At 40.7% G+C, this 27,475-nt stretch overlaps 1 long non-coding RNA gene across 6 annotated transcripts in view; it reads right to left on the bottom strand.

The window, feature by feature from the left end:
- Positions 1–260: 260 nt before the first annotated feature.
- LOC136885702 (uncharacterized) overlaps positions 261–27,475 on the bottom strand; it is a 72,347-nt gene continuing 45,132 nt past the window's right edge. Inside the window, exons 3-5 of one of the 6 annotated variants that reach the window (XR_011018977.1) lie at positions 20,586–20,754; positions 14,844–15,017; positions 261–1,355 (exon numbers count right to left, since the gene is read on the bottom strand). This is a non-coding gene — a long non-coding RNA (uncharacterized lncRNA). Of the gene's footprint in view, positions 1,356–7,826; positions 8,017–14,843; positions 15,018–20,585; positions 20,755–27,475 lie in introns of those variants that run through there. The other 5 variants (XR_010861583.2, XR_011018976.1, XR_010861584.2 and 2 more) reach the window with 5 other exon arrangements.

Here is a 27,475-nt window from a genome sequence, read left to right as displayed (position 1 = left end):
GCGCTGAACTGCTGTAGAGCCAGAGGATTGTCGAGACAGCTGTACTTGGATTGACTTTAGTCGTTCCCAGTTTTTAAACGTAATAACAAGTATTATAAGGAATAATAAGAAGATGTAAATACAAACTTCTTTGCCCCAGCAGCGCTAGGGAAGATGAGGTTCAATGCACGTTCTCTAGTAGGATACTGAGGTTATCATTCAATCAATTTGAGTTTATACAAGTAATTTATTGGAAAAGGTTATACATATATATATATATATATATATATATGCGTTATATAAGCATTGTCAACTAAATGGACTACATAAAAGCATAAAAGCAATACACATAAATTCATACCCAAGAACCCTACAGGAAGGAATTTGAAACTAAAAAATTAATGGACGCAAGAAAGAAGATAAGCCCAACGTGAAAGGATGAGGAAGTTTTTGGAATATAACATGAATAAGAAGAACAATAAAATCAGTGCTAAGTAATGGTTCTACGTTACCTTAGAGGGCTAAACGCAATATATGTAACATAACAACCACTGGCTATTTCAAATATGCAGTAAGTTTAATCATTGCGTCTTATGGTGCAGACATTATGAGCACTTCTTAATTTCCCTGACCCTCCAACCCTATCATCTGCATCTACTTGGTAAGATGTCCCGAGATACGCATTAGACGATATTGTTGGAGAGTGGTAACTCTGATTTGCCCGTCCGGATACGATCCAGATGCCACACTCTTGTAGAGACCACGATGCCACAGATGTTCGCGCGATACTCATTCCAGTGTAGCATCCCAATGCAGTCGGACAGGCAAAACATTTGGGTCATACTTATATTTGTATGCTTGTTTGGTTGGTTGATGGTCACTGGAGCAAGGGGGTTTGTGTGTTTGTTTGTTTCTGGTTGGGAGTGAGATAAGAACCGCTTCCAATGAGCTAGGCAGGCTCTTCCGAACACTAGCCCAGCTCCTGAAAAAGACGAGCAGCTCGAAAGCATGTTGCCACTACCAACCAGGTATAGGGGTCTATTTTGTACTACGAGACACTTCAATCTTTACTGCTGCAAGATGTTAGTGGCGACATTAACAAATTCCTACTAATTCTCTATGACAATCTTCAATATTTCAAAATGTTCCTAGACTAGAGAGGAAGTTCTCAATTTTATTTTTAATTTCTAATGTATTCATTCCTGTAGGGCTTTAGAATCTTCTATATCATATTCTACATTATACACTCTATGTCTTATGTCTATATTATATTTCAACTTTTAAAATAACTTCGCCAGAAGATGAGGGTTGTGGTGCCATTTCAACAGTGCTGCTGGACGGCAGATCCTGAAGGCATCCATGTCAGCATCCACTGTCTGAAAGAAAGAAATAAAGCACATAAGAAGTCTGCGACTGGAGGCAGCAAATGACAAACATGAAGTAATTACAGTGCGTTTGACAAGCAGAGACATTTTCCATTAAAACTTAGGGGGTTTCAAATAATAAAATTTAACTTTTTGCTATTTTGCAAATTTGAACCAAAGAACACATCTGTCTTTGCCTCAGTACGAATATTAATGAAAAATCCCTAAAGCCTCTTTCTCATACCGAGTGAGCAAAATAAAGCGGAACCGCTCCATCCTGTGCGCGGGAATTCCTGAGTGAGTGAGTCGGCCGGTGACGAAATACAGTGCCGGATGTAAGCTCGCGCTACTCCACCAGGTTTCAGTCTTTGTTGAACGCTTGGAAACGTGGCAAGTATTTTCTTGGTGGCATCAGAACACTGTGTGAATTCAGTGAAATGGCTCAGGTGGCTCAAGTCGGGTATCAGTATTCTATTCCTCAGAGAGTTTACGATTCATACGTCCGTTCAGAAAGTGCGAGAGCCGTAACGAGATTATTTCAAGAGAAGTTTCTTGATGTTCAAGTTCGAGTTTGGACTTCGTTCATAGATTAGTAAATACATTACGTAAGACGGGAAGTCTTCATGATAAGAAACATAAAAAACCACATACAGTACTCACACAAGAAACTGTAGGTAACATTGATAACGATTTGGAAAGGTCACGTACTGAATTACTTCGACGACTTGCTCACGAAATGGAATTTTCTTATGGTTCTGTTCGAACGGCTACAAAGTTACTGAAGTTAAAGTCGTAAAAAACTATTGCAATGTAAGTACTTACACCGGATGACCTGCTTTACGAATGCGATTTTGTGAATGGGTTTTGATGCGATTCATGGCGGAGAAATTGGTCCTAATCTAATTTGTTGTTTGTTTGTTTCTTTGTTTGTTTGTTGTTTGTTAGAAATAGCCTACGCGACAATGTATTTACTGCGGACTTCCTGTAACGCACCCAACTGCAATGTGCATACTGCGCTAACGGTCAGCGGGACGGGTTCCGCTTTATGTTGCTCATCCTGTATTTGCATTGTAGTGTGGCGATGTATGCTTCAGTTAGAATAGTGGGTGTGGCATATGAGCACAACAGTGTTCTGCACCTAGAGTTGGAAAGTAACTGAGTAAAATTAATCAAATTACTCGTACGAGTAACAAATACTTTGGAATAAAATTGTAATCATTACAATCTAGTAATCTACACTGCCGGAAAAAAAGCGTGCAACATCCTCAAGACTGTGTTCAGTGGCACCGGAGTATAAAATAGTAACGAAGTTCACTCGGAGAGAGCTAATGCCCTGTGTACAAAGGAAAGGATGATAGTCATAAAGCTGAAAATTACAGGCCAGTCAGTTCGACATGCATTGCATGTAAGCTTTGGGAAAGCATACCTTCTGATTATATTAGATATGTTTGCGAAATTAAGAACTAGTTCGTTAGAAGGCAGTTCGGGTTTAGGAAATATTATTCCACTGAAGCTCGGCTTGTAGGATTCCAGCAATATATAGCAGATATCCTGGATTCAGTAGGTCAATTGGACTGAACCGCGATAGACCTATCTCAGGCATTTGATAGGGTAGATCATGGGAGACTAGTGGCGAAAATGAGTGCAATTGGTCTGGACAAAAGGGTGACTGAATGTGTAGCTGCATTTTTGGAAAACAGAACTCTTAGATTAGCTTATGCCTGTTCAGTGAATTGCACAGTTCCCAAACCGTCTATTATTTCTATTCTGTTGAATGTTTTTGTGAAAGTTACGCCAGACCACGCACCAAGCTAGGGTGATGACATTTATTTTCATGTAAATAGTAGTGTTCTCTCTAGTCTCGGTCCAGATCTCTACAATTCTCGAGATGAGTTATGCTGAGGTACCATCAATCAATCACTACTGATCTGGATTTAGGGCAGTCGCCCAGATGGCAATTTCCCTATCTGTTGTTTACCTAGCCTTTTCTTAAATGATTGCAAAGAAATTGGAAATATATTAAACATCTCCCTTGGTAAGTTATTCTAATCCCTAACTCCCCTTCCTATAAACGAATATTTGCCCCAAATTGTCCTCTTAAATTACAACTTCATATTGTGATCTTTCCTACTTTTAAAGACACATCTCAAACGTATTCGTCTACCAATGTCATTCCACGCCATCTCTACACTGACAGCTCGGAACATACCACTTAGTCGAGCAGCTCGTCTCCTTTCTCCAGTGTCTTCCGAGCCCAAACTTTGCAACATTTTTGTAACGCTACTCATTTGTCAGAAATCGCCCAGAATAAATCGAGCTGCTTTTCTTTGGATTTTTTCCAGTTCCTGAATCAAGTAATCCTGCTGAGGGTCCCATACACTGGAACAATACTCTAGTTCGGGTCTTGCCAGAGACTTATATGCCCTCCCCTTTACATCCTTACTACAACCCCTAAACACCCTCATAACCATGTGCAGAGATCTGTACCCTTTATTTATAATCCCATTTATGTGATTACCCCAATGAAGATCTTTCCTTATGTGAATACCTAGGTATTCACAATGATCCCCAAAGGGAACTTTCACCCCATCAACGCAGTAATTAAAACTGAGAGGACTTTTCCGATTTGTGAAACTCACAACCTGACTTTTAACCCCATTTATCATCATATCATTGTCTACGGTCCATCTCACAACATTATCCAGGTCATTTTGCAGTTGGTCACAATCTTGTATTTATTACTCTGTACAGAAGAACAACATCTGCAGTACTGAGGAAACATGTAAGTATCGTTTACAAATGGCATGATATGTATAGTTCAATGATTGCTTTGGGTAAAAGTATATTCATATTAGGTATCTAAATAGAAACTGCTCTCCGTTGAGTCATAAACGCTGGTTTATTGACTGTAAAACTTGTCTGGGTCGTTAACGACCCGCTGGGCAAATATCTTAGCACTTGGTTTCTTTTCAAAGTTTTCAGTTTTCAATTATTGTCATGTACAATGAAGCTCAAAATCATATTATCTTCTGGAAAATAAATATAAATAAATATATAATTATCTCCTGGTGCTAAATGGACAGAAGAACGTCGTGCTAAACACAGTGAGCTAATGAAGACGATGTGGATCAAGCGAAAGATGAACAAATGCCAGAATGTAAAGTGAGGCTTATCGTGGTCCCTAGTTGGCCGATTAGCGAAGTTAAATGAATGAATGAATTATCTCTTTAGTTTTTATTTTCTTTATGGGTTTATGGTTTTATGTTGTTTTGTTTTTGAGGGCTTCGCGAAGTCTGACTACTTTTGAAGAACTCGATACTCTGGTTGATGAGTGCCCTCTAACGAATGTAACAGATATGAAACATTTGAGCAAGGTTCTTATGACTGATGAAGTAAACTAGATTTGTGCTGTTGTCACCCTCCTCTCCACTGAATTTGGCGTGGATCCCTTAGAAACTGTGAGACACTATTTTGCTGCCACTATGAGTAAGATAGATGTAGAACAACCAAATGTAGCTAAAAAGTGCAACACCTACATGGGGGTCTTGATCAGATGGATGGCAATATTTTAACTTACTCGATTGCAATCAGAGGAAAGAACCCTATAATCTTCTGGATGTTTCACGTAGCACAGAACATTGCCTTTCAACTGGCAAAAGCAATGGGATACTCATCAGTAGGGCCCGGATTATTTTTAAATGCATATGAGCATATGCAAATGCATATTTTGAACGTTAGTGCATATTTTGAGCGTTAGTGCATATACAGACATGTTTTCTCTTATGTGTGATTAATTATCTAAGATTTCTGATCGAAATTAAAAATCTAATGAACTCTGTATGTTGTATATCCCTTGGCAACATAAGAAGCATTCCCTGATCAAGGAAAACGATTTCTTTCTCGCAATACAGCAGATATACAACAGCTATTTCCTTCTCTCTGGCATTCCTTCCTCCTTCTCATTACAGTAGCTTCCCAAGGTTTGCTTAAACAAGTGTGTTCATCTGTTAACTTGCTCTTCGTCTATTACAGTGTTTCATCAGAGTAAACTGTAAAAATGCTTAATGTCTTTGCCAGAAGAATGCTGCGAGCAGTCATTGCCAGTGTAGAAGTATTGCCCAGTTATGTCCGTTGACGTAGAACGATCATTTTCAGCGTATAAATTAATTCTGGCCGACAACAGAGTGTCGTTGACTCCTGAAAACATTGAAGAACTGTTTAAACCTACTGCCATGCATCATTTTGCAAGGAATTATTTCATGTTTATCAATTTAACAGTGAGTTAAAATTAAATAATGCTTGTGGTGAGTGTATTTTGTTTTATTTTAGTGCATATGTTTGTGCATATTTACAACATTTTTAGTGCATATGTGCATGCATATTTTCGGAGTTTTTAGTGCATATGAATCCGGGCCCTACTCATCAGACATGTTCAAGTTCCGCAGAGAATTTGCAAAGTCACTTCTAATGAAATATGGCTCACCAAGATCGCTTCCAGGACCAAATTGCCTCCTAGCTACTCCTCAGGTTATACCTACGTCAGTACGAAAGGAAAAGGCAGAACATCTCATTGTCATGCAGCAACAATGACAGCAGTATGCTGTTTGTCGAAATGAGACAACAAAAGCCTGTATAAAGTGCGGCATTACGATCCGCGATGAGTATTTTTTTGGAATTCCATAGGGTTAAGAGGATTCAGACTGAATTCTTTAACTTCCTGGATACAGAATCAAACAATTGTAAATATCCTTTTTCGGAGGAAGGGAAGATCTTCTAACACAACTTGTTCTTTTGCATGGTATGTGGTACGTAATAATGGAGCATTTGGCTCAATCACATTTTATAACCAAATATTAGTAAAACGTGTCAAATGAGCAATTATATATGTATGAACTGAAAAATAGCCAAAGAAATGTAAAAAGTCAACTTCATTTCTAAAGACACAGTATCTGCCCGCCGGGTCGTTAACGACCCATATTAAGAAAACAACTGATACAAAGAATAACATTATTTAATGCACGTAGTTATAAGTTCTGTACCTCTAAGGACTACTTTAGTTGAATATCATAAAAATTTTATATTAAAAAAGATACGGGCATATATGAGTTATGACAGTGAATGGCTAATAAGTAGAGTAACAATAATAATAATAATATGGATGATACTGATATTTGTGATATTCGTGTGAATCGTTGGTGCATTTAGTATGGGATATGTTGCAGACATGTGACTGTGTTCTTACCATTGTCCTGTGCTATAGTGGTTGCTGTTAATTAATGCCATTAGCTTTATCTGGCCCTCTAATAATTAAGAGGGGAATTCCTCAAGATAGTATAATTGGACATTTATATTATATATTTATATATCATAGATAAGACCTTTTGCGGAAGATGTTATTCTTATAGAGTAATAAATAACTTACAAGAATGTGAGCAACTGCAAAAATGACCTCGATAATGTTGTGAGATTGACAGTAGACAATGGTATGATTATAAACGGGGTAAAAGTCAGGTTGTGAGTTTCACAAATAGGAAAAGTCCTCTCAGTTTTAATTACTGCGTTGATGGGGTGAAAGTTCCTTTTGGGGATCACTGAAAATACCTATATCTTAATATAGGGAAAGATCTTCATTGGTGTGATCACATGAATAGGATTGTAAATAAAGGGTACAAATCTGTGCACGTGGTTATGAAGGTGTTTAGGGGTTGTAGTAAGGATGTAAAGCAGAGGGCATAAAAGTCTCTGGTTAGGCCCCAACTAGAGTGTGGTTGCAGCGTATGGGACCCTGACCAGGATTACTTGATTCAAGAACTGGAAAGAATCCAAAGAAAGGCAGCTCGAATTGTACTGGGCGATTTCCGACAAAAGAGTAACGTTACGAAAATGTCGTAATGTTAGGGCTGGAAAACTTTGGAGAAAGGAGACGGGCTGTCAGTGGAGAGATGGCGTGGAATTAGTAGACGAAAAAGTTTGAGTGGTCTAGGAAAGATCACAATATGATGATAAAGTTGGAATTCAAAAGAACAAATTGGGGCAAACATTCGTTTATAGGGAGGGGAGTTAGGGATTGGAATAACTTACCAAGAGAGATGTTCAATAAAATTCCAAATTCTTCGCAATAATTTAAGAAGCGGCTTGGAATACAACAGATAGGGAATCTGCCTTAAATGCAAATCAGTAGTGATTGATTGATACAAGATTGCCTCAAGCTCTTAGTTACAAGAAGAAAGCGCACGGTGAGAAGACGCTACTGACCTCATGTACATAAGAAGAGCATTAGTTACCAAGGTTACATCTATGTTGGGAAATTGATGACGTAATACCAGATAGACCAAAAACATATCAGTGTTACTAAATGATATGGAATTGACTATCTAACGTGTCATTCATTGGACCTGCGTTGTTTGAAGGTGTCATGGAAACCCAACAGATGGGAGTGAGTCATGAAGGTTTACTTTTCGACGTTTCTTCACATAACTCGCCTGCAAGATCTTGTAGAAAATCTTTTCTCAGGTTCTACATGAACAGGAAACAGATCAGCATTCCGATTAATAACACACACTGGATCACCGTAAGTGTTTTCTCAATTCTTGCTACATCCATATTAGTGAAATAAAAATGTTACCTCTGAAGATTAAAACCTGAAAAAAGAAGGTAGAAACATTTGTAAATCCTGCAAGAAGATGAAACAAGATACCAATAAAATACAAAGCAAGTTGATAAAGTGTATATAGACCAGGATAGACATAGTTAAGACTGACACAAGCTTTTAACATTCTTTTCTATTACTTTTGCTAGTGTTTAAACGTTGTACTAGCACCTGGAATGTTTATGACAACACGTAGATGGAGACGTTTATAGGACTGGGAGAGAAACAGCCATGGCCTTCATTATGGTACAGTCAGTGGCGTATACTTAGGGCTACCAAGGCTATCGGTGAAGTAAACCTCAAATGAGAACGATGGAAATCTAAAGCACATTATAATGTAAGCATAGGACACGCTGTTCCATTTACAAAACTTAAAAGTATTGAGAAAGAAGCGGCGCACGTATTTCTGAGAGCAGGGCATCGGAGACTGATCTCCCAACCCGGGCGCTGTGTCCCTCTCCCCTCGTATCACCTCGTGGGGCTTGCTGCTGTATGTCCGATACGTGCGAGGACCCGGAGGTAGGTGTGCTGGGCTTCGCTCCGTCAGATCGCCACTGCTAACGATCAACCATGCCTTACTCATCGTATATACACTGGTGTCCAAAAGTTAAGCATAATCACTAAACGAGGACATACCGCTTGATAGGAATGTTAGACGGATTGCTGAACAAACGGAACCTGAATCACACACTATATGTCACACAACTTGTCAAAAATACAGTGTCAGAAAGATTCCGATAACTAAGGTACACCTTTGACAACAACTGACAAAACTTGGCAATATCTTCCACAACAAAATATGCTGTTAATAGGGTGCGTGGTTACCCCTGACGGCGACACATGCTTCGCAGCGACATGGCGTGCTCTCTATCAGATGGTCCAAGAGCTCTTGTGGCAGTCGATCCTATTCCTCCGAAAGGGCAAAGCGGAGGTCTTGGAGGGTTCTTGGTGGAGGTTGATGGGTTGGAATTCGCCTCCCCAATCCATCCCAGGCATGTTCTATAGGATTCAGTTCTTCAGACCTCGCTGTTCAGTCCATGCGATGAATGTCTTCCCCAGCCAGAAATTCATCCACCAGAGCAGCGCGGTGCGGTCGGGCATTTTCGTCCATTAAGACGAAGTCTGGACCAAACGCACCTCTGAAAAGTCGAACATGTGGTCTCAGTACCTCATACCTGTATCTCCGAGCGATAACAGTGTTCCTCGGACCACCCGTGAAGATGTGCAGATCCGTACGGCCATTCAACGTGATGCCGCCCCACCATACTGGTCCCGTTCCACGATGTTCCTGTGGTTGTATCGGCTACGCAGTTCTCTCCAGATTAATGTGTGACGGGAATTGTTCCGCGAACAGCGGGATTCATCTGTGAAGAGCACATGCCTCCATTCATTCATGGTCCAGTTTCGATTTTGACGGCTCCACAGTACAAGGGCCCATCTCCGTGCTGGAGTGAGCGGGACGCACACCGCTGGACGTCGGGCAAACAGCCCTGCTGTTTTGAGCCTCCGGTACACAGTTTGCTGGGAAACGGCAACCCCTGAGGCGGCTGCAAGCTCCGCCGACAATTGCCTTGCAGATGCCCTCCGATTTCGTCGGGCGGTTAAGGCCAGATATCGGTCAAGCTGTGAGGTGGTTACCCTTGGTCGACCTGGTACTGGCCTACGACTAACATCTCCTGTGTCTCGAAATCGTCTCCAAAGCCTGAAAATGACACTGAGGCACATTCAAAGATACGGCGACTTCGGTCTGTGTCTGGCTGCTTCCATTCCTCGTTGTGCCATTATGTTGTCGCGTTCACCACGAGGCTACACTTCACACACTATAACAGGGCAAACACAACTGAGTGAATATGGGACGCAGGCACTGGCTGTGTTTTCTTTGCAGTTACGCCGCTAGTCAAAGCAGGGAACACTCCTTTCCTGTACAGAGCGAACACGTAAGATTCGTAGGTGCATATGTCGTGCGATCTGCGGTCTATTTCCTGTTGCCCTGCTTACTCGTAACTTATGCTTAACTTTTGGACACTAGTGTACTTCCTCATCTCATACTTTTGACATAATTATATAGATAACCAAGTGCTGGTATTTCACTCCCGTTTACTTCTATATCCTTGTAGGAAGACACTGCTGGGTTGCTGTTATAGGAGTAATATAGTTTTCTTTTTATAGGTAGATCTGCTAAAATGAAATCTGATCCATCAGGTTTAGTGTTATCTTTTCTTGGTTGGAATAAAATCCCTGCTCATGTGTGGGACACCACCACTGATCTCTCTAGGGAGTTAATAAAAGGATACGACCGCTGGTAAATCTGTACAATGAAAAATGTTTATTTAATAACAATAATAATATAAATAATAACCGGGCGAGTTGACCGTGTGGTTAGCGGCACGCGGCTGCGAGCTTGCATCCGGGAGATAGTGGGTTCGAACCCCACCGTCGGCAGCCCTGAAAATGGTTTTCCGTGGTTTCCCATTTTCACACCAGGCGAATGCTTGGCCTGTATCTTAATCAAGGCCACGTCCGCTTCCTTCCCAGTCCTAGTCCTTCCCTATACCATCGTCGCCATAAGACCTATCTGTGGCGGTGTGACGTAAAGCAAATAGCAAAAAAAAAGAAAATAATAGTGCATGTCATCCGTATAGGCTTGCGGTGACGCAATGAGGATGAAATGAATGGCGAATTAAGATTACGATTAAGATTACGTGGGGATTGCTCCTGAAAATTTAAAATTTAACTGGGGCTGTTGAGAGCAGAGTACAGGCACCTGAAAAGAAATTCCTGAGGAGCATGGTACAAAAGATTAGGAGGGATAGTGAGAAATTCACACATACGAAAAGAGCTTATTGTGAAAAAATTAAATGATAAACTATATCACGACGGATTGAGATGGTGTGATCATATCAAGTGAATGAAAAAGGAAAGACTGCCAAGAATGGAAACACAAATAACAGGAACGAGAGGGCGAGGAAGACCAAACTTTGGTTGTTATTTTCATTATTAAATGTGAACGTAGCGTAGCTTCCTTTTTCATTTTTCAGTTCTCTACTGAGGTTTATTTCTGATCTAATTAATAATTTTATCAACAAAACTTCTCTTGAATCCATTCTTATGAACCATTAAGTAAATTGTATTCAGTTCTTTTTTGAGATTTTCATCGGATAACGGAATATCGAATGCTCTGTGAACCATTCTATAGAAATGATGCTTTCTTCCGGGCTCCAGGATGAAGCGAATCCTGTTAATTGTATTAATTGTTTGGGTAGGCTTTCTATATAACTCATTGGAAAGTTCGTCATTATTTCTATTTTCAGTGAGATCTAATTTAGAGAATATTTACTTCCGATTATAGCGTGAATTTGATACAAGAATCAGTTTTGTTCAGTTGATCTAATACCAAATTACTATTTGTGGTTTTGTGCTCAATTATAGCAAAAATATCGTCAACATACCGAGTCCAGAAAAATTTCCTTTTATATGATTGAATATTTGGTCCGCTCTAAATGATCAATACAGATGCCCAAAGCTGGAGCGCCCATGGAAAGACCTTCTTGATGATAAAATGAGTTGTTGAACGTAAAGTAATATTGTTCTATAATACATATTTCAAGACGACCATGAACTCATGTACTTCATATTTGCTCAAATTGCTGTATTTGTAAGGGTTGTCTTTAACAAATTTAATATTTTTGATACCGGGATATTTAAATACATAATTCTAATCTCAAATGAGCGTAATTTATTGTGAGGTTGTAATTTCGATTCCCTAGATACTTAACAAAAATCTGCGGAGTTTTTAATGGAATATGTATTCTGCAAAGTCTAGTGTTTTAAAAAGTGATGAATAATTTTTGAGGATTTATATGCAAATTCCGTTCTTGTGAATTTTTAGTAATGCTCTCGCTACGGAGACACTGTCAAAATCTCTTTTTATGAATCTGAGGATTACTCAGTTTACCATTATCAGCTTAATTGGAAATTATTATTATTATTAATATTATTATTATTATTATTATTATTATTATTATTATTATTATTATTATTATTATTATTATTATTATTTGGGCCATCTGTGGACCACGTTTGACAACCTTTGCAGTATTTTCAGCACTCTCTACCAGTTTATTTTCATCCTTTCTCCAAGTTCCTTCTTCTGCTCTCCCGTATAGCACCTCCATTTCTTCACTAGCGTTTGCCCAGTCTCCTGGAATCCACGGAACGTTTTGACGAGTTGTCTAAATTCATTTCTGACTATGATATTTTTTCCGGAACCCCCACCTTAGCCAAGTCCAACCTCACTTCTAGAATCCATTTCAGCCCTCTCTTCCTCTTCCTGAAGAATTCAAAGATTCTCTTTGTCCGTCTGTTACTGTCCATCCTCAACAAGTGTCCATAGAACTGTACCCTTCTATTTCTCGCCAGTTCACCACTCTTTCTGTTCTTTGTTAGATTTGAGTCTCCTCTCCCCATTTATAAGATTTGGGCCCAGAATTTTTCTTAGCATTTTTCTTTCTCCCTTCCGGATATCTTCAAGTCTTCCTTTCCCAATCATACCCAGTGTTTCCCCTGCATGCAGGCACTCAGGTTTAACAACGGTGTCAATATGCCTCACTTCAAACCCATAAGATTTCAGTTTTTTCATCCGTTCCTTAATGGCATTCTTTTCCGACCCATTCGCTTGTAATATTTCTCCCAAACACTTAAACTCTTGACTCTCCTTATTTTTCTCCTAACTTCAACAACTCCTCCCGAAGATATCACCACCTTGAAGAAGGCAAAATACATTTTGGCGGGTGTTTGGAGGCATGTGTGTTCAAATGATCCTTAGAGCTATGCCGGCGGGAGCACATACTCCTAGTAAGGCCACCCAAGCTGGATAGGTCTAAGGTGATGATCCAGACTTAAGAGTGATACCCTGGTCCTCCAGATTGGGGATTGGGCGTAGGGTTAACTCCTCTACCTCGTAAAAAGACAAATGTTACGGATACCTTAAAACATACTACAGGGAAAGTGGATAACTTGGTGACGACCCGGCGAGAAAAAATGAAAACAGCTGCATTACAAGAACTAAGATGATGTTGAGGTCGACCTTAGAAAGATGGGAGTTGAATGCTGGAGAAGGAAAGCCGAGGATCGGGACGAATGGAGTTAGGTGGTTAAGGAGGCCGAGGACCTACATGGACTGTAGCGCCGACAAATGAGTGAGTGAGTGAGTGAGTGAGTGAGTGAGTGAGCTTCAACAACTGAGGGGCCCCTTTAATGTTGGTCATGAACGCAGCCATTCTTTCAATTCTAAACATTAAATATTGTATTTAGGAAAAGCTTCACCCTCGTAAATTTTCTCTGCTACCCAGAAAAGCATAAAATCATGGATATGTTCTTGGGCTTACAAGACAAGAGAGCGAGTGCATTGTTCCCCTCTTAGTAGCCTCTTACTACATGCAGGGGAGAGATAAACATTTCCAACAAATCGAAAGAACAATTACTGTATTCAGAAAAGTAAGGAAAGGCTAATGAATTGTGTGAAAATGAAAAGCATTCTAGCGCTCGTAAATATAATACTATTCTAATTATTATTAGCTAGTCCTGTGGTGTAGAGGTAGCGTGCCTGTCTCTCATTCCAAGGCCCTGGGCTAGTTTTCTGTCCAGTTCAAGGATTTATTGTATTGTATTGCATTGTATTTATTCTTGAACATAACAGGCGTTCAGCCCCAATTACATCTTCACAATAAAAAACAACTTACAAAAACAGGAAAAAAGAACAAAGGAAAAAGAACAAATTGAGACTCATAGGGCATGCCATGACGTCCATCAGATACTACGGAAACGTGACACTCGCTAGGGAAGATTACCACAGCAGTCATCCTCAGTCCCTACATGCCACGCCCATCGACCCCGCTGGATTAAAAATAAATAAAATAAATAAACTACTGCTGTCCGTCCATGTCATCATCCCTGGTGAGAAAAAGACCGCCCTCCTATGATGACACGACCGGCCCTATCCGTGGGGCCCGTAAGACGCCTCCAACCATCCCTACCAGATGACAGTGCATCTTTCTCACCATTCCATTAGTTGTCGACCTTGTGAGGCTATAACCGCTCTCCTGCTGTACCCCGACTCTCTCCTCCTCGTTCCACATACATATCTCTTTTATTTCCAAGGGGTAGGCCCGTCCCACCCCCTCCTCTTCCGGGAAGGTCCTATTCTCCCTTACCAACTACTCCTCACTATCACTTACTGTACATAAATCGTGAGAAAACTGCACCTGTTCAAATCTAAAAGTATAATAATCATAATAATAAAGAAAATAATAATCTACTAATGATACTAAACTGAAGATCTATATACTAATTGGCTACCTGAATTAAATACTCAATAACTACCATTAATAAGACTAATCTAGCCCTACCCCTTCCTAACATACTAGATATATCCGAGACAAGATCTTTTTGCTGCGGGAGTCACCGACTTCTCGTTTCTGCACACTCATCACGTGTCCTTATGCACTCAGCAGTTCAAGGATTTAAATTCTGGACCGAGGAGTAAAACTGAGTTAACTTCATAAAAGATTTCCTCTAGCTCTCACTTACAGGAGAAAGCGCACAGCGAGAAGATGACGCTACTGACCTAATGTACATTGACGGATAGTGGTTACCATGGTTACAACTGTATTGGAAAATTGATGACGCAATACCAGATAGACCAAAAACATATCATTGTTACTAAATGATATGGAATTGAGTATCTAACGTGTCTTTCATTAGACCTGCGTTGTGTGATGGGGTCATGAAAACCCAACAGACGGGGGTAAGTTATGAAGGTTTATCACTTAACTTTTGTTTGCATAACTTACCTGCAAGATACTGTAGAAAATATTCTCTCAGATGTTACATAAACAGGGAGCAGATTGCCATTGCGATAAGTAACCCAAACTTGAACACCGAAAGTGTTTTCTTGATAATGGCTACAACCATATTAGTGAAGTTTATATGTTACCACTGAAGATAAAAACCTGAAAGAAAGAAGTCTGAAACATGTCTAAGTCCTAGAAGAAGAAGAAGAAGAAGAAGAAGTACAAGAGATCAATAAAATAAAACATCAAGTTAAGAAAGTGTATATAACCTAGGATAGAGATAGTAAAGACTGACACAAGCTTCGAACATTCTTTTTATACATACATACATACATACATACATACATACATACATACATACATACATACATACATTATCATTATAGACTGTTATGCCTTTCAACGTTCAGTCTGCAAGCCTCTGTGAATTTACTAAACGTCGCCACAATCCTCGATTTGCAACTAGTGCTGTGGCCTCATTTAGTTCTATATCTCTTATCTTTAAATCGTTAGATACCGAGTCTAACCATCGTCGTCTTGGTCTACCTCTACTTCTCTTACCCTCCATAGCAGAGTCCATTATTCTCCTAGGTAACCTATCCTCCTCCATTCGCCTCACATGACCCCACCACCGAAGCCGGTTTATGCGTACAGCTTCATCAATCGAGTTCATTCCTAAATTAGCCTTTATCTCCTCATTCCGAGTACCCTCCTGCCATTGTTCCCACCTGTTTGTACCAGCAATCATTCTTGCTACTTTCATGTCTGTTACTTCTAACTTATGAATAAGATATCCTGAATCCACCCAGCTTTCGCTCCCGTAAAGCAAAGTTGGTCTGAAAACAGACCTATTGCTGAAAAAGTTTTGTAGCACAACAAAGTAGTGGTCCCTATACTGTGAAAAACGTAAAATTAACCAACTTCCTCAATTGTGCCGAAAGTTGAAAGGCTAAAGGGCCCGAAAGATTTCAAATTGTGAGTCTTGGATAGTTCTATGAAACCAAGAAAACAAATTTGGAAAAATCCCTTTCGGCCTAAGTGCAGTTGCGGAAAAACAGCGTAAAGTCGCTTCTTTCTTTTCTCCTATTCTTTTTGATTCAAATTCTAGACAAGTTAACTTATTTACATACTTATTTCTGTGATATGTTCCTTGGTTCAATTCCCTCAAAGGTTTCTTGATTTTTTGAAAAATGTCCACACCGAATATATTTATAAGGGCTTAAGTGAAACTCTGCATTGACTCACATTAGCGCTCGTAGTGGTAGAAAGAGGCAAACTGCTAATCTAATCGACCGGATGACGATGATTAAGAAAAGCATTTTAATTTTTAGGAATAAATATTGGATATATACTCATACTTTATTATTTTCGTTGATTTTATTATTTTTTCTAGTTGATTAATGTTGCACTAACACATATTCCTGCCTCTCCAGCATTCCTCATCCAACACTGTGTTCCAGTACAGATTCCATTGTCTTACGCTGTGTGATATATTTCAGCGCTTCCAACTTGTGGGGGATTTTACAGGATATGCCCCATATTTGTGGAGTTCTTTCCCCCACATCAACTAAAATATGGAGTAAAAGGTTGGCCCTATCAGAAAATGAAGTGCACAACATAGGCTTGAAATTAATTGTTTTACAAGAAATTTCATATGCGTTATCTTCGTAATTCAGCTGTAGTCGCCTCCATTAATGAAAAAGGCCAGGATTTTTAGGACCTATACATGTTTAAAGATTGATCTAAGAAATGACGGCAAAAGTCTAGTAAAATCATCCGAAAACTTGAAATAATGACAAATTTTAAACAACATTTTACGATGAATTTACTCATCGAGTTGGTGCAGCTTATATTTATGTTGTAGACAAGGCCGTACCCAGGGGGGTGTTTAGGGGGTTACATAGTCCCTCCGAAATAAAAGTGAGCTTGACAATTTTAAGCAGTATATACGGCTTTTGAAATACAGAAATATTATTTAAAAAAGCGTTTTAAAAGAACTATCCAATTTAACCTATAAAATCTGTGTTATCTTTAAATGTTTCTCTATGAATATACTTAACGAATTTACTGAAAACATAAATTTTAATTTTCGTGAGATATAAAGGATTGTTTGTTTTTTATGTTCTTAGTACAATTTACACCATAAAATCAATGTCAATTAACGTAGGAAATATGTTCATATTATAGAGTCGCTAGAAAAAAATTGTTCAAAAAATGAATCAAACATCGAAATATTTGCAATACTGTACTTTCAGTGAAACATACTGTTACCTCAATTTTTAAACAAACCTTTGTGTCGCACAGCACACACGTGTTAAAGCGTGTTCTGCCCACCAGACCGCATGTTAAGTTGAGAAAGGTACTGCTCTAAAACTATTTCCAACTTTTATTTCTGTAAAATGTATTTGAAAGTAAAAATATTTGTTACTATAGTTTTTGTTTTCCGCCCCCCCTCCCCCTCCCAAATCCCAACATCCACCGGAAAAATCCTGGGTACGGTCTTGGTTGTTGACATTATACTAAGCTTTTGCCATGTCAGGAAAGCAAAGTGAAATTCTTTACGTTTCGCAGAGAACATTGCCCCCGGTCTTCAGAAGAAAATCTCGACTGTTCATGAGGAAGAAGTGTCTCTCCTGGAATGTAGGCATTTCCAAGAAATAAGGGTTGAACTAAGTTTCTTTAGTCCCCAGATTGACAAAGCACTGGCAAGATTTTCAAGTCTTCGTATTCACCCTCACTTAAAGTTGCGATAATATCCAATATCACACGCGTAAATGCTTCAAAATTCTCAAACATGTAAGAAAATTACTCAAAAAGTATAAAATAATCTAATAAATTCCATAAAATAACCAAACAATGACGTATATGTTAGAAAATGACAAAAAATTACGTAATAAATTCGCATTTCTGCAATATGTGAACTACGATCATGATTTCTGTACAAATTAGCAATGTATGTTGTGAACCAATAAAACGATGACATGTCATCAAAATCCTAGCCCTGCTGTTGCTAACTGACAGCCGGTTTTTTGTTTTATTTTGGAACCATTTCAAGGCTGAATAGACTTGCACTTCACAAGGGATGCTAACATGCTAACATATAACTCATTACTTGCGATAATACATAACCTAGTCCAAGCATCTGAAGGTTACGAGCTGACTGACGGGTTTGAGAGCATGAGAAATACTTGTCGCGAGCGCTATATCAGGACGTCATCACTAGATGGTGGATTTTGGTATATTTGCATCTTTTGTTTCTTTCGAGATATAATATGTCCATAAGATATAAAGGTGATCCATACCATTTTAAATCGAGTGGCTAGGTTTTATAGTGCACGTATAAGGAATACATAATTTCATTCCTATTATTACACTGCCTCACAAAGAAAGGTTAATCGCCCAGAATGAGTGATCCAATATTATCCCATTTCGGTATATATGCATACCATTGATGTGTGAGTACATGGTTAGATTTACAAGGATGTGTAATGTGTAGAACGCCCAGCTGAGTGCATTCGTGATGGCACCGTCTTGTTGTTGATACGTTGTTACCAGTCAACTGCTGCGAGTCAGACAGTTAAGCAAGACGTTCAGAGAGGACTACGCACAGTACGAAGCACCCGCGATGCTCGCAGACACGTTAGACAGCCTATCCACCAACTGACAGCATTTGACAGAGGCCGCATTGTGGGACTGTATGAGGCTGGTTGGTCGTATCGTTCAATTGACAGGTATGTGAGCCATTCAGCTGTCACAGTGGCCCGATGTTGGACTTAATGGGTACATGAAGGCACCCAATCACGTCGTTCAGGTTCGGGTCGACCAAGAAACATCACCGCGAGAGTGTGCCAAGCATTACGGGATCCCAGACTCTACAACATCCTGTTAGTTCCCGCACATTGTCTCGACGACTCGCATCCGCCGGATTGGGGCCCTACCGACCCATGCGTCGATTGCCATTGATACCAGAACAACAACGCCTGCGTTTGGAGTAGTATCTTCCCCGGAAGGCTTAGACAAAGGACGACTGGAATCGCATCATGTACAATGATGAGTCCCGCTTCTCTATAATCTCCGATGACCATCGTGTGCGTGTTTGGACAGCGTCGAGGGCAGAGGAAAGATCCTGCCCATATTGTGGAAAGACCACAGGCGTAATCCAGAGTATCGTGGTGTAGGGAGCCATAGGATATGCGTTCAAGTCACCTCTGACCGTGCTTCGGCAAACTTTGACGGTACAGAGATAGGTCATAGACATTCTGCATCCGCACGTCTTACCGCTTATAGCACAGCACCCTGGGACAGTGTTCCAACAAGATAATGCACGTCCACACACAGCACGTGTGTCTATGGACTGCCTAGAGTATGTTGAGATCTTTCCGTGGCCTCCAAGATCGCCGGACCTCTCCATCATTGAACACGTGTGGGATGACATTGGAAGAGGACTACGTCTCAGTACCAACATGCGGTATCTGGAGGGACAGCTTCAACAACTGTGGACGAACTTGCCTCAGAAAAGTATCCAAATGCTGTTTGACACCGTTCCGAACCGCTGGCTGGGTGTCGGGGATGGTTTTGCGACACCCTACTGACCTGGCGCAAACATTCCACCTCTTAGGAATGGATTCCTCACATAGAAAAAAGAAAAGGAGGTTATGACAACATGGGTCCGGAGTCGTATACTTACAGATTTATTCAAGCTTTCTGACATATATTAATTTTAGTAATAAATTACATGTCCTCACGCAATCATCCAATCGTCTCATCAACAGAGGTTCGTCATTACCATCTGGGCAGGCATTGTTGGTGATTCCTTATGGGAACCCTACGTTCTTCCGAATAGGCTTACTGGACTGAGCTACACGAATTTCTTGCGTACTGCATTGCCTGATTACTTGGAAGACATGCCACTTGCATCCCGTCGACACATGTTTTTCATGCAAGATAGTGCTCCCGCACATTTCAGTCTGCTGCCCACAGGTACTTGAATACCCATTTTCCAGAGCGCTGGATAGGTTGAGGAGGACCGATTGCTTGGCCACCACCACGCTCTCCTGACTTGAACCCCCTGGACTTTTACCTGTGGGGACACGTTAGGTTTCTCGTGTATGCGACTCCTGTTCCTTATGAAGCAACTTTAATATGAGCGCATTGTGACAACCACTCAGGCAGTACCCACTACACCAGGCATTTTTGATCGCGTGCGTAGCTCCATGCGATGACGAGCGGAGGCTTGTATTCAAGCTGAAGGTCGTCACTTTGAACATTTCCTCCGAAACATGTTCAAAGTGTTTCAGCTGCCGTTACAGACGTACGGTGTAAATGTACAAAAGCTTGAATAAATCTGTAAGTATACGTCTCCGGACCCGTGTTGTCATAAACTTTTTTCTTCTCTCTATGTGAGGAATCCATTCCCAAAATTTTTGCCGTCGAGTTTTGGCACACCCTGTATGTATATATGATTAAACTTAAATAAACCTAGCCTGAAATACACGAAAAATGGTTTTCTGTTACACACATAACCTACTTGCGCCAGTCCGTTGAAGAGTTAAAATCACAAACTGCAAAGGTACAGTAGTGCGCGAACAGAGAAGGGGATTAAGTGAAGTTGTAAAATCTGATTTATGGTATTAGTCAGCCCTGTTTATTATTAGGCATGCCTTGTACAGTGCTTAATGACAGTAAAATGATTCTATCTAAGGAATTCCCTTGTAAAATAACAGTGATATTGCTATTACTGACCTGTATGAGACAGAAGAAAACTGAAAGTTACTTCTTGAGCCAGGCGCAGATAATGAGTCCCAATGTCACCACTATATTCAACAATTGAAGTGTGGAATAGATTGTTAGACACATGCTTAAAAGTCGAATTTAAATGATACAAACAACTTGCTGCCAATTACAGTACAACCTGAAAGAAAAAAGAGGAAATTATATTCAGATAAGTTAGTCCAAATATGACATTCAGTCTATATATATATAATGTGGCGGGTTTTGGAGGTAGGAGCAACATGGTCTGGACTGGGCGGCAAGTGACGTCACTAGATTGGGGCCTCGCTACTCGCCGTAGAGCGAACCAGTCAGGAGAGATCCGGGCACGCATTGGCCACCGTTTCAGGTGTGTCCATTGTTCTGCTACCTCACTGGAGGCCTCCAGCGCTGTGAGAAGGATCTGAATGTTGCGCCCACAGTATTCGCTTTGGAGAGGGCTCTGGATTGCAGTTTATAAATTTCATTTTAGGTTCCGTTTCGACCTCTAACGTTGGTGAACTCAAATATGTATTATAATTTATTATACAGTTCAACCTATTCAATAGTAATCACAATAATTATATAAAAATTTATCTTAAATATCTAAGAAATGTTTCTGTCCTTTTGTGGCCATCTTAAGCTAAAATCGGAATTAATTGATGACTTATCAACGTGATATGTCATGAATAAAAATACGCATTATAAACAAACATGTTGTTGTCGTTGTTTGAGTCATCAATCCATGCACTGGCTTGATACAAGCCTCCATACCTCCCTATTCTTGTACTAAACTTTTCATTTCCACGTAAGTGTTGCATCCTTAATCGGCTCTAATCTGCTTGTCATATTCATACCTTGGTCTACCTCTACCGCTCTTACCACATACACTTCCCTAGAAATCCTACTGAACAAGTCTTGGGTGCCTTATGATGACTCCTATCATTCTGTCTCTTATTATCGTCTAATTTAGCCAAATCCGCCTCCTCTCCAGTAGCAGTGATTAGGGGGTGGCGAGGGGGGCAGTTGCCCCCACTTTGAGGAGAAAATATTACACTTTATTCTATTGTACCTGTATGAAACTATGAATTATTTTAAAATGTGCAAACCCTGTTGTTTTTCCAGCTAATTCTTTAATTTAATTAATTATTATGAAAGATACTTAGCGGATATGTGCACAAAAACGTCGTTCGTCTCGGTTAACTGAATTGTACAGCGCCACACCAAATACAGTAGTGGAGACCCGCGGAGCAATGTGTAGTGACGAAGGATAGCAGGGATATGTGTTTGCCAAAGTCACCCACTTGCCCCGCGCATTCGTCAGTCTGGTAGTTTCACTCAGTCGATATGTCCGTTCAGTTCCAACTACTGTGTAGTAAATTACTTCTATTTAATTGCAATACATGCGAAATTATTTTTCCGTTATGCTCGACGATGCCGAAATATAAATATTATATGCCAGAAAACTGAATCTTAATGAGACTCATTATAGTTCCAATTTCATTATGAAACACGTTCTCCACCAATAAGAGTTCAGATTTTCATTCATTATGATACAACTGTTTGACCAATTGGGTAAGGATAGCATCGCACCTGTGCTCAACGCTCTAACTTCGCACTTGTTTCCAAAATCAAATATGTCGGACACATATATTGTAACATCAATGCACAACCACACAGCACATCCCCGCAAATTCACTTCACCAACTGTACAATAAACAATTTGTATTTGAAATAAAGTTAGGTTATGATAACCTTCTATCAAAGCTTTGAAAACATATGACATTGTCAAGGTCTCTGATCCAGTCACGAAAAATTAATAACCCAGTGCATGCGCTCTGCTCAGTAAACTCAACTGTCAAGCAACTTCTCGACAGAAATTTCTGTTGAATATTTAAAAATAGAGTTATAATTATCGTCGAGCATAAACAGTAGTCGCCTCGCTCGTATTATAAACATATTTGTGTCTTAATTATTGCCATTAAAGGCATGTTGCATAATGTACTATTATTACCACACACAAATTGGTAGACTGTCAACCTTTATTTCTCTGTCGAAATTCGCTTAGAGAGCATCAGAAATTTACCATTGTTGGCATTTCTCTTTCAATTTTGTTGCCAAACCCCCACCCCCGATATTATATCCACTAGTCCCAGGTATTTTTTGTTGTCTATACATTTCTTGTCCCCGCCCCAATTCTTAATACCAGTCACCGCTACTGCTACTGGAATGAAAAACCACCGTATTTAAAAGAAATTATAAATTGCGCGTTTAAGGATTAAGACTTCATTTCCTAATCTAATATTTCCTGCATCATCTGCCTTCGCCTGCACTCCATTACTTTTGTTTTGTACCTACTTATTTCCATCTTGTATAATTACAAATTATAATAATGTTCCCTCTTTAAGACTTGCGTGAAAGGTTTGTTGGCTTAAAAAGTCGTTGTGAAGACACCATTTTCTATATATTTGCGATAGTTGTGAATGCCGGTCAAAATGTGCTCGAAGCAGTACACTTGGTTGAAATGCTGTTACTCTTGTGTATGAAAATGTATCATTTTGGTTGTCAATACGGAACTTGTGAGTTTGTGTTATGGTAGCTGAAATCGTAAAAGTCTTCGTAAAGACGTAGGCAAGATTGAAAAAAGGAACAGAGAAAAAAAGGAAGATGGTGGTACGAATTGCTGCAATAAAAATGTGATGATAATATACGGTGAATAATTGAATTGTTTTCCAGGCCCTGATGTTGATGTTATCAGGGGAAGTGGTCATCTGAGCGAGTGTGAGTTATTGCAGCTGTTACTGGTGACTGAAACTGGATGTAAAGGGGTAGTTGGAGCGACGGGATGGGAAGAAGTAGCGTGTTTGACGCGTGTTGAATTTTTTTTCTTCTGTAGATGATTGCTAGTATTTACCAATTCTTCAAATAATACATTGTTTCTTTCTGTAAGGTTGTACATAAAAGAAAATGCCTAAACATTATTGAATTATCTACATTGCTGTTTGTAGAAAGTGAAACACTCAGAAGCAATGGCGTGAAACATACCAAAATCAGAGGACGTACAGAACAGTGGAACCATAATAAGTCATTTAAATTGCAGAGAGATGGCGTGCACGTAGGCCCAGCAGTGCCCTTCTGTGTGTGACCGGCCAGGGCAGTGTTAAGCAACGTTCAGTCAGTGCGGAGCCGTCATACGAAGTGGAAATGTGTACATAAGTGCCACTATGCCTCGCCGACATCACAGGAGGGAATATCAGCATGTGAGTGCGTTAGAACGGGGCAGAATGATAGGGCTCCGGGAGATGGGTCTGTCGTTCCGTGACATTGCGGTTCGTACAGGGTTACGCTGCTTCAACAGTGAGGCGTATGTGGAACCAGTGGAGAAAAGAGGGGCGTACACAGCGCCGACAGGGTATTGGATGACACAATGTGACCACAGCGCGAGAAGACCGCCATCTTTTCCGCTTGGCCGTAATGGACAGAACAGCTTTGTCCACGGTGTTGGCTCGACGTTGGAGCACTGTAACGGGGGAGGGGATGTCTGCATCGTCGGTTCGACGCCGTCTTCTGAGGACCGGACTGGTGGCATGCCGCCATTGCACCGGCTTCCATTGACCAGCAACCACCAACGCCGTAGACAGCAATGGGCACGTGAACACCGACACTGGCGTGCTGAGTGGCAAAATGTAGTGTTTTCGGACGAGTCCCGCTTCAACTTGTCTTACAGTAATAGCCGAATACGCGTTAGACGCCGCCATGGTGAACGCCATCGGGCAGGCTGTAGAGTTGAGCGGCATAGTGGACAAACGCCAAGTGTGATGGTTTGGAGCACAATTGCCTATAACATGTGATCTTGCCTCCTACGTCTTGAGGGCAATCTGAACAGCTACCGCTACATCAGGGAGGTTTTACAGCCCGAGGCACTGCCCCTCTTGCAGGCCGTTCCAGACGCCATATTCCAGCAGGACAATGCCCGGCCACATGTGGCGAGTAATGTGCAAGCCTTCTTCGAAGGACGACGGATACCACTACTTCCCTGTTCTGCCCGCTCGCCGGATATGCCACCCATTGAACATGTCTGGGATATGGTCGATCAGCACCTTGTTCCTTCGTCCTCCTGCAGCCACTGTTGATGATTTATGGACGTGCCTACAAACCGCGTGGCAGAGTATTCACCAGCAGCATATTCAGGCGCTCTTTGATTCCATGCCACAACGTCTAGCGGCTCTGATTGCAGCGCGTGGTGGTGCAACGCCGTACTGAATTTCCACGGTCACCGTACATGTACAGTTCTGTAATTGTAATCATTTGTGTCTTGTCATGTCCCTAATATGTGTAATAAATTGCATTGTGATCACAGCTCTCCGTCTTGGTGTTTCACTTTTAACAAACAGCAGTGTATATACGGGGTGAATCAGAACTATACCTCTAATATCTAAAGTTGAATTCTGACATTTCTTAAAGGGCGGTCCGTTTACTGCCTGCCTGGGCGGGATAAAGGGAGTGGGGGGTATGGTTGCCATAGAAACGAGGGTGGGGCGACTGCAGTTGCCATGGAGATAAATCTTCTGGCCAGCTCGTCTTGCTTGGAGTTGACAAACCTCTCACTTCTGAGTTAGATCTTGTCGCAAGCAGTTCAGTTTGAGTGGCATTCTATTTCTGTTTTGTGGCCGTTAGTAAGTATCTAACGGTATTTTAAATACTAATTACGTACAATCATTGTATTTCGAGCACGATGAATACACCTCGAGAGAGAGGGAGGCCCAGGACTCATCCACCTCGTGAAAAAAATACGGCCGGCTGTGGTGTGACAATTCATCACCAAAGAAGAGAAATTGTTTTACGTCCAATATTTATGCCAATAAGGTGCACAGAGACAAAGGGCATGTTGAAGGATTTGTCAGGCTATAGGTACCACCCTTGTTAAAGACTAATAATGGTATTGATTTTACGTTCTGTAGCACTTTCAAATACCACCGGACTGAGCCAGAATTGAACCTGCTAAGTTGGGATCAGAAGGTCAGCTCTGTACTGTCTGAGCTTATCAGCCCAGTCCCTGTTAAAGATAACGGAACATGAGACCAAGTCAGTCACAGTCTGACCAGGCAGTCTACAACAGATCACAGCGGTCCGAATGAACGAGGGAACAAGTGAGCCGGAAGCGAGGCGTAACAGAAAGGAATGCTGGAATGTGGCAACATCGTGAAATGGCACATGCAATGCTCCTCCCTCCAGCACTAGCTGTCAGAATTCAACTTGAGTTATTAGAGGTATACACCCGCAGAAAAATCAGGGATGCTCTTCGTGTTACGTTAAGAAAGATGGTGCAATCGAATTGGCACAGAACACTTTTCTTTTCGAGACTATGAGGTACTTTGTTACTGGCGGGCGCGCGAGAAATTGACGGACTCGCCGCTGTCGTAGTTCAGGAAAGACAAGGGGAGGAGGGAAAGTGGGAAATGGGGGTGTATGCTGGAGGCAGAGATAATGCTCCGCGCTTATGCACAAGTTCCCTCGGTGGACTCGCACACAATGTTCTTGTCTCTTGCAGGCAATATCCACAGTTCATTCAATAAACAGTACACTCAGTACAAGAACACACTGTAATTAAAACACACTTGTCAGTCAAGGAATGAACCAGATCGTTTCTCCTCCCGTCTGTTGTTCGCAGTAACGTTGTTTATTATTTAACATGATCGAAGATCCAACGCTGCCGCCTTCACTCGCAACATAGTAAATGGAATGAAATACTGAACAAAGGAAACAATACGGCCAAAGTATTGATTTCAGTATGTGTTTAATATGCCTCCTCCTACTTCAATGCAGAGTTCAGAACGCTGTGGTAGTAACCTATGGACTCGTCCAGCCCCGCGGTGTAGGGGAAAACGCGTCCCCCTGGCACCCGGTGGCCCCGGGTTCGATTCCCGGCCGGATCAGGGTTTTTTAATTGTAATGATGAATATCCCTGGCCTGGGGAATGGGTGTTTGTGACGTGCTTAATCTTCATTTTCTCACACACACAACATTCCACAGTACCGCCATTCCAATTACACGCAGCTACATACAATATGGTGCCAGTTGGGGCAAAAGATTCACACGGGTCGACGCCCTGAACAAATCTATATATTAAAAAAATTATGAAAATTAAAGTTAGTCAGTCCGGCCATTCTATCCGGGCGATTTCCTTCATTTCTTTTAACTGAAAGGTATTCATGCACAGATTTGTCATCAGGTACTATAAATCAATTAACTTCCGCCTTCCACAAATTATTTGATTTTTTCAATTTTTTGTCTCTTTGAAGCAATCATATGTTTGGTTCTAATTGAGGTACGGAGTTCGTTTTAGCCTAAGAACATTCAGTGGATCAAACTATTTCATTTCAGCTCTTAACTATTCAAATTGGTTGATTCTGAGGAAAGTTATCAGTGCACATTCAATTTGACGTCTCATTCTTCAACATATTTTCTCATTGAAGCAATCATATCATTCGTTCTAATTGAGGTACGCAGTTCGTTTTGATCTAAAAACACTCAGTAGATCAAGCGCTTTCTTTTGAGGTATTAACTACTTAAATTGGTAGATTCGGAGAAAAGTTATGAGTACATTTGTCTCCACGACGAAGATCTTTGAAGGACTATTTAACAGTTCGGCGCGTATTGTTGTTCCAAGGAACGTTTAATTCAATTTCTTTGTGTGATGTATTTTCAAGTGTTTTGTTGACATAATATTACATTCTATTACCACAGCAGATCATGTGTTTTATTTCATTAACTCGAAACTTTGCAAATACAGGATAGTAACGAACAACACCATACTTTGTACATTGCGGGCGGAGCCAGCGGGAAACTGCTAGTGACATTTTAAATAAAAACATTAAAAAACC

Source organism: Anabrus simplex, chromosome 14, assembly GCF_040414725.1.
Source record: "Anabrus simplex isolate iqAnaSimp1 chromosome 14, ASM4041472v1, whole genome shotgun sequence".
Lineage (NCBI taxonomy): Eukaryota > Metazoa > Arthropoda > Insecta > Orthoptera > Tettigoniidae > Anabrus > Anabrus simplex.
This window is presented reverse-complemented; position numbering and strand designations above follow the sequence as displayed.